The 12,124-nt window shown below is 39.6% G+C and overlaps 1 protein-coding gene across 11 annotated transcripts in view; it reads left to right on the forward strand.

Annotated features, from left to right (window-relative positions):
* The window catches only part of RALGAPA2 (Ral GTPase activating protein catalytic subunit alpha 2), a 426,648-nt gene that overhangs the window by 348,447 nt on the left and 66,077 nt on the right, over positions 1-12,124 (forward strand). The gene's annotated exons all lie outside the window — the stretch shown is intronic.

The raw sequence follows: 12,124 nt of genomic DNA on the forward strand, positions 1-12,124 counted from the left end.
ATACCCACTGCAGGTTTGGGGCCAAGCCCCCTGAACTTGGCAGACACATTCAGCCATTCGACCCTCATAGCCTCCAATGAGAAAAGTACAGTTACTGCCCGATTTTAATATATTATCCAAACACAATACAATGTCTTATAGAGCACAGTCCCTTATGTTACACATTTTATTATATTTGAAAAATGCCACTGAGGGAACAGAGGTCCAGAGAGGTGAAATAACCCACCGAGGTCACAACTGATGCTAGTGAGGAGCCAGGACCTGAACCCAAGAAGCAGCTGCCTCCCACTGTCCAGGGCCTACTCAGTACCACCCGGCAGTCTTTAAAGATGGGAATTTTTACATCTGTCTCTGGAAATTTTTAAAAGTTTATATAGCACCATCAGCATTTTGAATCCGTGGGGTGGATTTGTCTTTTATGATAACTGCTTTGGCTAAACCTCAGATACCAGGATCACATTTTCGCCAGACTGAAGGCACGGATGAGCAGATTCCTCTCTAGAGGCCTTTGTGGGGACATGGGGACTAGGCAGACTCCGCAGGGGCCCCTTGAAGGCGGGCTTTGTCACCAGGCTCATTAGCATCCATGCTCCTCACTGGCCGTTGCCACTCACTAGCTTACCAGCTGTTCCTGCTGCTCAGCACAATGTCGGGTATGTTCAGCTTGCTGGGGTCTTGTCCGCGCCGCCGCCAGGAGACAGCCCTTCCACTGGGGATACCCACGTGGCTGCCTGTCAGCAGTGGCACCGGGAAAAGCAATAGGCCTCCGCATGGCATATGGCGTCTGGGTCCATTCAAGATGCAAAACTCTTCCGCTGCTAATGCATGATGACTCATAGCATTGCTAATTTTTCAAACAAAAGCTGACTTCCACACCCACACTTTTAACCCCTCTAGCTAAAAAGTCTCCAGTTGCAAAGCTCTAGAAATGTGGCTTCCGGATGGCCATATAAAATGTTACACTTATTAGAAGCATCTGAAATTTTCTGCTTTGCTTTGGATCGAGGTTATTTATCATTTCTGGACCTTTTATTTTTCGCCCCAGAGAAGAGAAAATTGTAAGCTCTAACTTTTGATTTCCTTTCTCACAATGAAGAGGGTTTGTTCGTCTGACAATTTAGTACATATGTGTTTTTAACGCTGTTATTAGAAAATCAGCGGGAAGGCACTATGTTCAAGTGTAGCAGTACACTTGAAACTGTTTATATGAACTTTTTTTTTAAGTTCCATAGAGATGAATTCTGATGTTATAACAGTTTGATTGTGGGGCATGTCATTCTCCTCACATCAGAATATTTTAAAGTCAAAAGATTATTTTGATTCTTCATATGGAATATGATATTGTATAGTCTCTCCTAGTACACTAAATACTTAGCTCTTTTAAATAATCAAATTCTACCAAAATAAATTTGCATTATAAATTTACATTAGAATGAACTGTTCTCAAACTATCAGATGAATAGTTGGACTCTTCCACTCAGAAAATAGTTCCTACTAAATTATTTAGGATCAATTTTGTTAATAATAACAATAATAATAATAAATAATAATAACAATCTGAGATTTATGTACTAAAATAAGGCAGTTATTTGCATTTATACAGTCATTCCTCCCTTTGAATTAGTGATCAAAATATTGGTCCTTTTATAAAGAATCCTTTATTGAACATTTTATTTAAATGTTTTGCAGTCAAGAATTGCAAGCATAAAACGATTAGGCAGGTTTCTAATTATGGACCTAATCACCAAGTGTTTTGTAGTCAGTCCGCCACATGAGAGCTTTTGCAGTTAGAATTTGCTGAATGAATGAATTTATAAGGAACTTCACACTAAGAGAGAAATACAGATTTAAAAAAAAAGATTATTTTTCACAACCCCAAAAGTGTTTTTTTTTTTTTTGGTATTTTTTTTTTGTTTTGGTGGTGGTGGGGGGTAGAGTCTCATATTCTCAATATTGATATTTCACTTTGGTTCCATTTTCAAATCCAGAGTATTTGCTTTTTGTTTACAGATATCAGTTCAATTGTACATTTTCTTATAAAGGGCATTCTATTCTCAGAAAATGAATAAAAAGTACATAAAATTCCTAAATGTGCCTCACTTTCTAGATCTCAGTGTTTGATGTTATTTTTCCAGTATCTTTTCCTACTGTTCCTGCCATTTGCCACTGGAATTAGGTTGTTTGTATATTTAGTGAGTCTAAAATTCAGTGGGTACTTAAAACTCACCATGTTCAGCATGCACAAGGATTTCCAGTTTTGCTTCTCCTGCACCAAGTTGGAGAGCTGTGTTTGTTGTTACATGTTTTCATCCAATTTTAATATATTAAAATTTTCATTCTGTCCATTTTCCACTCATTTTTATGAAGTGAATGAAAACTGCAATTGGGTAGTAAAATAATTGCCTCAGGACAGAAATGGGGAGACTACCGAGCCTGAATTCTTGCCCCGCAGTCAGTAATGGAGCATGTGATGGAGAAAATGCTCTTGCAGCAGCTGATGGAGCCAAGGCCAGAGTTGACATCTAGGAGCAGTTTGGGATGTTGGCAGATAATGTGCAGGAACGCAGGCTGGTCAAAGCCCACAGTAGATGAGGCTGTCTGTCCATTATTCCTCTTGGTGACAGCTCTGCAGAATAGGGCCATGTTGTTTCAGCATCGTAGATGGAGAGAATGGGATCAAAGAAGCAGAGCTCTTGGCTCAGTATCCCAGCCAAGGCAGGGCTGGGCCCCTTGCTCTTTCCCAGTTGTCCACTCTTTTGACCTAATATCAGGAGGCCATTGGAATTACATAGCTTTGAGAAAGAAGTGCAGTTCCACTTAATTTTAGCCTTTCCTATCATTATTGTTACCAGGAGAATCTTAACCTTTAAACCGTGGTTTTATGGAATAAAGATGAAAACTGATAAATCAGAATGAAAAATTCCCATTTTGATACCATAGGTACATCCTCTATACCTAAATACACATAGCTTCTAAATTAAGCAGCAGTGTAAACATTAAGCTTAAATATTTCTAATGATGTTTCTCACACTAGAGGCTAGCCTAAAAGAAGCACAAAATGGCATTACTCACTTTGCTCTTGTCTTGATCAAATAGCTGAGAACAGGTTCCATCAGTGTAATATTTTCAGTTTTTTGCAAGCAAGACATTTATTTGTATTAATTGAATCTGTTTATACTCTACCTCATTCTAAAATAGATTTGAAAGAACTAACAGTAAAGGCCGTGTGTAATGAGAAATTGAAAATCAAAGTCAAGAAGTAAGGATCAAAATAAGCATACCTTAGGGCATAGGGGGGCATTGACAGTGGTGGCCAAGAGGAGACAAGTGGCAGGAGGCCACTTCACTTCAACTACTCTTGACGTCCAATGGCAGTTACAATGCATAGCTGAATTGTGTTCTTTCAACACTCCTGTTTCAAAGTTTTCAGTTACTGTTAATGAGATTATATTATCTCTAAGTTGGAAAATATAATAGATCATCCCAAAGAAATGTATTCTTCATTTTAAAATGTTACATTCCAAACAACAACGAATATTTATAGCAGTTTTTTAACAGTAAAAGAACTTTCTTCTCTTCTACCCCATGATGATTCCAAAAGATATTTTTTTGAGTTGATATGTAAGTTTGTGTGCAGCAAGAGTTAACTGGAACAGTTCTGCTTTTTTTTTTAAGTTAAGGTTTTGTTATAACTGAAAAAGTAAAGAATTAATTAGTGATACAGGGAAAGTATCATTAAAAAGGATAGCTGCTTTGGCTAATTCTTTTCATTTAGAAAGCCCAAGTACCTGACATTTTGCATCTGTTTTTCTGCGGAGATAAAAGGAAACTTGAGTGTCTCATACTCAATAATGCACTTAATGTGTGACAAGAAGGTTTCTGTTCCATTAATTTCCATGGCCAGGCATTTTCATATTATTGCCCCACTAACTGTCATTTCATGTTTAACCCTTTGTAGACTTGTAGAGCTTTCCTCAAGCCTGGAGATGGTCTGAGATTGAATGGCCTCAGAGGCATCTTGTGGATTTGGTGCTCACACTCACAGTTGATCTTCTTGTCACCATGTTTCAGGACTTGTTGTCCTGATAATCCAGCTCTTTTTACAGATTTGTTTACTTGTGATCACCATGTAATCATGCATTTTATGGAGCTCATTAAGGACTGCAAACCTCTGTCCCAACTTAGCTTCATTCGAGCGTAGGTAGCATCCATCTGCTCCGCCCTCACTGTTTAATTAATGAACTTGATAATGCATTCTTGGCCTGTGAAAAGCACTCTGTCTTCTCAGGTTGTTGAGTGGGACTTGCATTCCAGGTTTTCCATGTTGATTCTAGAAAGCCCATCATGGTAGGTGCCAATGATGAACTCACCAAACTTCTGTTAAATGTGAACTTGAAGGCAAATTTACTTTTTCTTTCATTCTATGTTCATAAACCCTAAGTCAGTTTTTGAGTACGTTATTTATCAATTTTTAAAATCTCTATCACCTTAGATGAGAGTAGAGATTCACATTTTAAAAGCTTTAGTTCCTTCCAGGACAGTAAAAATATACTTGTTATTTTGATAATTTCCTTTCTGAAATTAAAGTTATAGAAATGCTGGAAACCAAAAGTGATGTTACTATTTTCCAGTAGCCCTGTTTTATGAATTGCTTAAGAAACATTGTAGCATAGGCTTTGTTAAAAGTAATGGAGTAGCAACTAAATTTTTGTTTCTTCTGGGAAATGGTAAGACTCAAGATATTTTTAAAATTTCAATATCTGCCTAATTTTTTAGTGTGTTGCAAAGTTCTGTCTGGATTTGTGGTATTTGATTAGTATCTATTCAAAGGCCTTTTAGATTTGATAGTATGGAATAAAACTAGCCATGTTCATTCATTTAAAGCATCTATTACAAACTAAAGCAGGATGTTTCATCCTGATTTTTCAAAACTGTACCTATGGTTCATATGCCTTTTCTTAAAAACTGTTTAATATGGAGATTAAACTCTATCCTGTCCAGTGATCGGAAGTCTGAGAATTTTTTTCTGTTCTGAAACATGAATTCCCCACTCACATATTCAGCTTTCTTCATCACAATTATATTAACTCTTATTCCTACAATGGTTAAAAATATATGTTTGAATATTCCTTTTAAAAATAATTTTTTCTCTCTCTCCTGTCAGAATCGGGAAGAAAACTGTATTTGCTTTCCCATTTAATCATTATAAAGTGAATGGACTAGAAAATCAATATTAAATTAATATTATTTCAAACTAAGAACCCCATATACAGTAAGCATAAAAACCGAAGGGGTTAAGAGTTGGAAGAGTAATAAGAGCGTGAGGCAGGTAGAGCAGTACTCCCAAGGTGCCTGTGTGGGACCAGATGGAATTATCATTGGTAGAAGGGCCCCCTCTGTGCTCTCCCTCCTCTAGTGTTTGCTGAACAGAACACAGTCACAGACTCACCGCTTTCCTTGGCAGACATCATTAATACAGGACAGGGGTCCTCATACTCGGTGATGTGGCCTGATTCAGTACGAAAGACTGTCCCACTCCATTGCTTCCAAAGGTGCTCAGAAAAATAACTTCATGATGATTAAAAGATTGGAGACAAAAGGCAGGATGAGCTTCTACAGTTTGTTTTACATTGAATTGAACTCACTTGAAATTGCTGATTTTGACTCTTTTTGATGTGTTTTTTAAAAAGGAATTTTCGTGTGGGTCAACCTAATTTGGGGGGTTATAAAAGTTTGTAGCATAGTGCGGGCCACAGCGGCTCAGTGGCAGAGTTCTTGCCTGCCATGCTGGAGACCTGGGTTCAATTCACGGTGCCTGCCCATGCCGGAAAAAAAAAAGTTTGTAGCATATATAAAAACTAGCTAGAGAAACTGAGGGGCCATGAGGAGGGTTTAACTGCCCTAACAGAAGACATCTGTCCCAGCCCAGCAATTGTGCTCGGGAGGCTTCTCTGGAATCCCTTTCTGTCGAGGCACCTCTTGAACCCTTTTGGTCTCCCTTTGGGACCATCCTTTTCCTTTAGCGTTGTGTTTGTGCAGCTGGTTTCTCTGGGCATTGTGCCCAATTAATGTTATTTTTTATTATGTGCAGTGTCGCCAATCCTGTTTTTGTGATAAGGGCTTTAAAATCAATTAACAAATGAAATACATCTTTACCTGAGAAACTTCTGAACTGCCTGTCAGGTTAAAGCAAATTCTCAAGGCTGCCTCCGACCTCACAAATAACCACCTTTTGTTGCTGGGCTTCACTTACCACCCCATAAAAAAAGAGGTTCAAACCACCTTAATTTTATTGAAATGAAAAAAGTTGTAAATGGAACAAGTATCTGTGCTTTATATGCATTTTTAAATAAAATCTACAATCGAATGCTGTCCCTGCCAGTCAGCTGGGAGACCAGCTTAAGTGGGTTTTGGATCATGACAAATGGGTCATCAAACTGAAACTTAGCTGCACTGTGGCAGCCAGGGAATTTCAGAGAGGACTTTGGTCTCAGAGTGAATCCTTAAGTGGGAATTGGGGTGCCACTGCCAAAGCAGATTGGTGGCTTGTCACTCCAGAGAAGTTATCCAATGTGCTCAGCTATCCTGGCACCCCAAAACATTTTGAAGCTGCAGAACTTGGTTCAATAAAAAAAAGTAACATTCCCATTTATGTGAAACCACCAGGCCCAAGGGTCTGTATCACATGGATGCAAATCTGGCTCACACAATGTGATCTCGTTAACATTGTGCTATATTGATTCATTTAGTTTCCACAGTGGTCCTGTGACGTCTAGGAAAGGTTGTTATCTGTATCTGACTGATGAGAAGAAACTGAAGTTTGAATCAAAGCTTTCTGGTTCAAGAGTCTTAAATTCATAGCTCCCTCTTTCCAGGGAGTTTCTGTTGTGTGGTGTCAGTTACAGAGACCTATATTATTTTAATCAGTCAACAGATATTTATTAAAACTTGGCATGTGTACAAATCCTTTTGGCTAAATATGACACGTTACCCATAATTTACACTATTGTGCATTCCCTGTTCCAGCTTGCCCTTAGTAGAAATTAGATTTCGTTTCTTTCATCTACAGAACCAACAAAATGGTCAAGAAGGTTTGGGGAGGCTGAGAATTTGGACACTCGCTTCACTTGCTGACACTTTCACAGCAATTCAGGACAGCTAGTGTCACACTCATTCCATACCTCACCTGGGCCCTTTCCTCGGCCTCCATGTGGCAAATGGCTCTGCCAGTCCCCTTTGTACCTTGGAGGTGCCTGGTCATGTTTCATGGTACAGGCAGAGAGAGAACTTTCTCTTAGCTCAGTTCCTTGACTGAAGAGCTCATGGTTTTCTGGTCTGCACAGTTTGCACCTGGTTTTGACCCCCAGCAAATAGCTGCCAAGTAGAGCAGTCACAGGAGAGGGTATCTGCATGTTAGGGGTCCTCTGTCCTCCCACCCCTCACGGCACCCTTCTGGAATTGGCTGTGAAAATCAGTATTAACTACATTTCCAAGGTGATAGTGGGCAGTCCCCAGGGTGCCTGTGGTCGCCTGGATTGGGGTGAGGGCTGGGACTGAGCCAGCTCTATATTCCCTACGCCTTGACTTCTTATGACCACGCACTGGGGAGTCAGTCAAGCCCAAGTGAAGGAGAGGGCTGGGATGTGATACTGTCCAGTGGGCATCAAACCTACCCCCACGGGGCCACCCAGCACATGCAGACCAACCCTGTAAGGATATTTTTGCTCATTATAGAAAACTTGACATCACAGCTCTGATAGCCACAGAAGGAAAGTGAATTTCATGGGGAATAATTCCTTTATAACAACAAAAATAACTGGTGTGGAAAAATATTTGCCAAGGAGTATTAATATTCTGTTAAATCAGGGTTTCTCAACCTCAGTCCTCAGCCTGCTTTGTTGTGGGAACTGTACTGTGCATTGAAGGTTGTTTAACAGCATCCCTGGCTTCTACCCACTAGGTGCCACTAGCACACCCAAGTCCTGAAGTCAAAAATATGACCAGACATTGCCAAATGTCCACAGGGGGACACAATTTCCCCCAAAGGAGAACCACTGTGTTAAATGAATTGGGCAAGGAAATTGTTTTCCATCTGAGTTTGGAATGAATCTTGGTCATCGTAGACCCATAAAAGAAGAAAAAACTGTTTTATCATTCTACCACCTTTCTATATCCATACCACTCCTTACCAGAAACACCTAAATGTAGATATCCACATTATTGAAAATATGGGAGGAATGATCTCTTTGTCAAAAATTGGGGTTAACTGGAATGGAGGTAAAGGGAAGGAAGGACGAGGGGAAGAGAGTACAAGGGGCAGGAGGAGATAATTTGTCAGGAAGAGAGGGAAGGGTGGGGTAAATAGAACTAACAACTAACATAATACAAGAGAAAATCTGATGGTTAGAGCTCTATTGGCAACCTGAATTTTCGAGACTCCAGAGTACCTCTGCAGCTCAGTCTTAGGATCTCATCATTATTCAGACCTTCGGGTCATCTAGTCCACTTCTCACCCACCCCCTAGGCTAGTCTGTGTTTGGGGCTTAGGGTTGGGCATATCTGAATGGAAAGTGAACAACTGTCAACTCAAGAGCTCTCCTAACCCACACAATAACCAAATATACTTGGATTTACCTGTACTTCAAACATTACTAGTTCCTCAAATGAAGTTACTTCTCTTTATGATTACCAGAGGTTTTCATTTGTTTGTTTTAAATTTCTTGAAATGATCCCAAACATAATTCTGTTAGTTTCTTGATATATTTAATTTAGCAAACATTTGTTTTATTTCTATTTCTATTTTCATAGGAAGGATATTATAAATGATAGAGGTTGAACTTCATTTTGAAAACTGTAGTGTGAAAACTGCTGATAGCATTGTAAGCTTTTAGCTTTATTTATTTGAATTTATTTTCTTATTATGTGTTGCCTATAAGCCAAAACTAGAGTGTTCAAAAGTAGTCTATTTTATAACGATAGAATGGGCCTGGAATACTGAAAAAAAAATCTTTTTTTAAATCTTGTTTTTAAAATAGTTTCTTATATTTTTATTCCTTTATAATTTTTTAACTCCTTTCCCCTAACGTTGGCTTTTCATAAAGACAAACTCTTGATGATGCGCTATTAAAATGCTGATAAAAGACTGGTAGACTTTAGGTGTCCCAGATGCATGAAGGTGATTGATACAAAGTTAAGTGTCTGATGTTGGCTGCTGTGGCGGCTACTGCTTCTTCTCCTTCCCCATCTCCTCTTCCTTCTCTTTCTCCTTGTCATGAAGTTCAAAACCTGGTTTGAAAATTTACTTCTATCACTATAGGAATACTTTGTCCTTTCCAGAAAAAAAGTTACTAAATTGCCACCATATGTGTTAATTTATAATTAGAATTATTTTTCATTACTGTAAGAGTTTTAATTTGTTTTAAACAAAACTCTCAATATGAAGAAATTGAGAAGGGAAAATCTCATTTTTTTCTGTTTTATAATTTTCCATTTTAGCTGTACGTGTTTACTAGCTAGAAACACATACACCCTAGGACAATCTGAAGAGGTCACAGTTTTGATTTCTGTAAAGAACATGTAGACAAGTAATAATACAATATTTTACTGATCACAGCTCCTGTTGAAGGGGGAGGGGAGTATAAGTGCCCCAGGAGGAGAGAGATTTCCAACTCTAAGAAAATGGACTATGTGTGTACATTCACTCATAAATTTTTTTTTCAACACAGATGTGCATTGTTCTGTGCTAACAAAATGCATTGATTTGGGCTATGTTATGATTTCAGCTTTTTAGTGTTCTTCCTATAATTTCTTTCAAAACAATTGCTGGATTTTGCCAGTTTTTCTTTTAAATGTATACTTCTTAACAAGCTGGTACCAAGAATGATAAAGACATTGGACAAACCAATTAAATCTATCTATGCTTCAGATCACGCTGAAATGTGTCTTACAACCCTGCTTAACTCCCAGAGGGGAACACTTTGGGAAGGCTCCTTGTCAAGTTTTCATTTACCTGTCCCTGGCAAATAGCCCTAGGGAAGATGGCCCTGTTGGGTGGGTGGGTAAATTGGTCTTTTTTGGTTTGTGTTTGTTTTTAAGACAAGGGTTTGCAGAAGCAGCCCTTTCCATGTCATGGCCAAAGCTAGTGTCAGATTCAGTGGCCATCATTCCTAGAGTCAACCTCTGACCAATCTGTCTTTCCTCATGTCTGCCCTTCTGCCCTCCTAATTTCATCCTTTTGGGGTTGAAGGCTTCTCTTTCTGAAGTTCCTTTTGAAATTCAGGGATAGTTAGACATTAAATTAGAGTGTCTCAAATTGAAAAACCAGGTGAGGCACCAGGGCATAAGCAAGTCTCACAAGAAGCAAAATCAATCTTTGTTGCTTATCAGCACTATTTACATTCGCCACATTCTTATAGTAAATGAATTTGCATTCATTTTGAAGATAAACAAAGAAATCTGATATCTTTCTTGCTTGCAGATCTCCTGGGCCCAGCTTCCAGGCCCAGGAAGAAAATTCTGCTCTCTCCTGCCGTATGGAAGGTGGGAGACTCCAGTGGAAATGTTCATGTCACATCGCCTTAAACTTTGGTTCTCAACCCTAGCTGTGCAGTAGATTCACTTGGGGGATCACAATATGACTAAATGCCCAAGGCCTGCCTCTCAGATTCTGGTTTAGTTGGTTTAGAGTAAAGACCAGATGTCAGGATTAAGTTCATCACTGGGTGATTCTAATGTGCATCCAGGAATGTGGCATGAAGCAGGACCCTTTTTAAAGAACAGGGAAAAATGATTGCTGCTTCTGGAAGATAGGGTGGTAAGGCTCCCAGTTTCTTCTAGTGCTAGGAATGGTACACTTTTTTGTAGTTAACATTTACCTAGGGCTTAGCTTGTGCCAGCCAGTGCACTAAACATCTCGCGAGGAAATTGCGGCCCAGCCTGATTTCTGTCAACACGTACAGGGCGAAGAGGTAGCTAAGCTGTGGGAGCCCGGCAGTCTGACTGCAGAGTTGAGACTCTGCCTAACAAGCATGGCATGTCATCAGACTTAGACTAGCAGTTGGATAGGCAGGAGGAAGGTGGGGGTGCTGAGATGTCGAGGTGGCTGGAAACTATGAAAAACAACACCAGCATCACAATGAGGGTACATGTTTTGGGGTACCTAAGGCATGTGCGGGGACCCAGAAATACAAGAGAGGGAAGGTGGAGATCAGGAGGCATCTGGAGAGACCTTTTCATGGTTCCCCCCCCAAAAATCCAAAGTCAGGGAGTCATTGCCCAGATCCTCTCAATTCCAAAGCACCGATGGATGGGGGACCATCTCTTCTACTTCTACCCTAAAAGGTACTCGCCTGGCCTCCTTCCTCATGCAGGAAATCAGATCACATCTCCAGGTCATTGAAATTTTGTAAACCTTAGTGATATTAGGACTTACATTTCCTGCCCATAGTTAATTGACCGAGAAGCGAGAAATATTAAAACTCTGCAACTTTAAGGAAAATGTGGATATTTTCTTTAATTTTTAATAATGACTGGCTTTAGTCATAATGTTTCAAATGCAGCTATTGTAAAATTCCTGCCCTTGTATCAGTGGTTAAGTGTCATGGCCCATTGATACAGCTTTAAAAAGTTCAAAGGCTATGCTAGCTAATCTTTGTCTCCTGTCTTCTAACCATAAGGAGAAAGATGTCCTTGTATCAAGCCTCAGCATTTATGTGAAAAATGAAATTGGGTTCAGTTTGTGCACAGATTTTCAGAGAGATGAAAGTGGGCACCACACTATTTTCTCTATAAAAGGCTGCCTTTGATGTGCTTTCTCTCTATTCATGCAGAAGTGTCTGCCATTGTTTTTGAGCCGTAGAAGAGCGTCTGCTTGTCATCGGCACATTCTAATACCTTTTTGTTCGAGCCTTGTTCAAGGTGGATCTTATAATTCAGAGATAATGTGACTAGAACTGTACATTGTGACCAGACGCCAGGCTGCCTTGGGAAGATAAATGCCAAGGCAAAGCCAAAGTGTTTATCAGAAACGATCAGGAAGCAAAGCTAAAACGTTTATTTCCAAATGCCCAATCAGAATCCCTGCTCAGGGTGTTTCAGCAGCTGTACATCAGAGAGTTATTCTTGG

The sequence above is a fragment of the Tamandua tetradactyla genome, chromosome 1, assembly GCF_023851605.1.
Source record: "Tamandua tetradactyla isolate mTamTet1 chromosome 1, mTamTet1.pri, whole genome shotgun sequence".
Classification (NCBI taxonomy): Eukaryota; Metazoa; Chordata; class Mammalia; order Pilosa; family Myrmecophagidae; genus Tamandua; species Tamandua tetradactyla.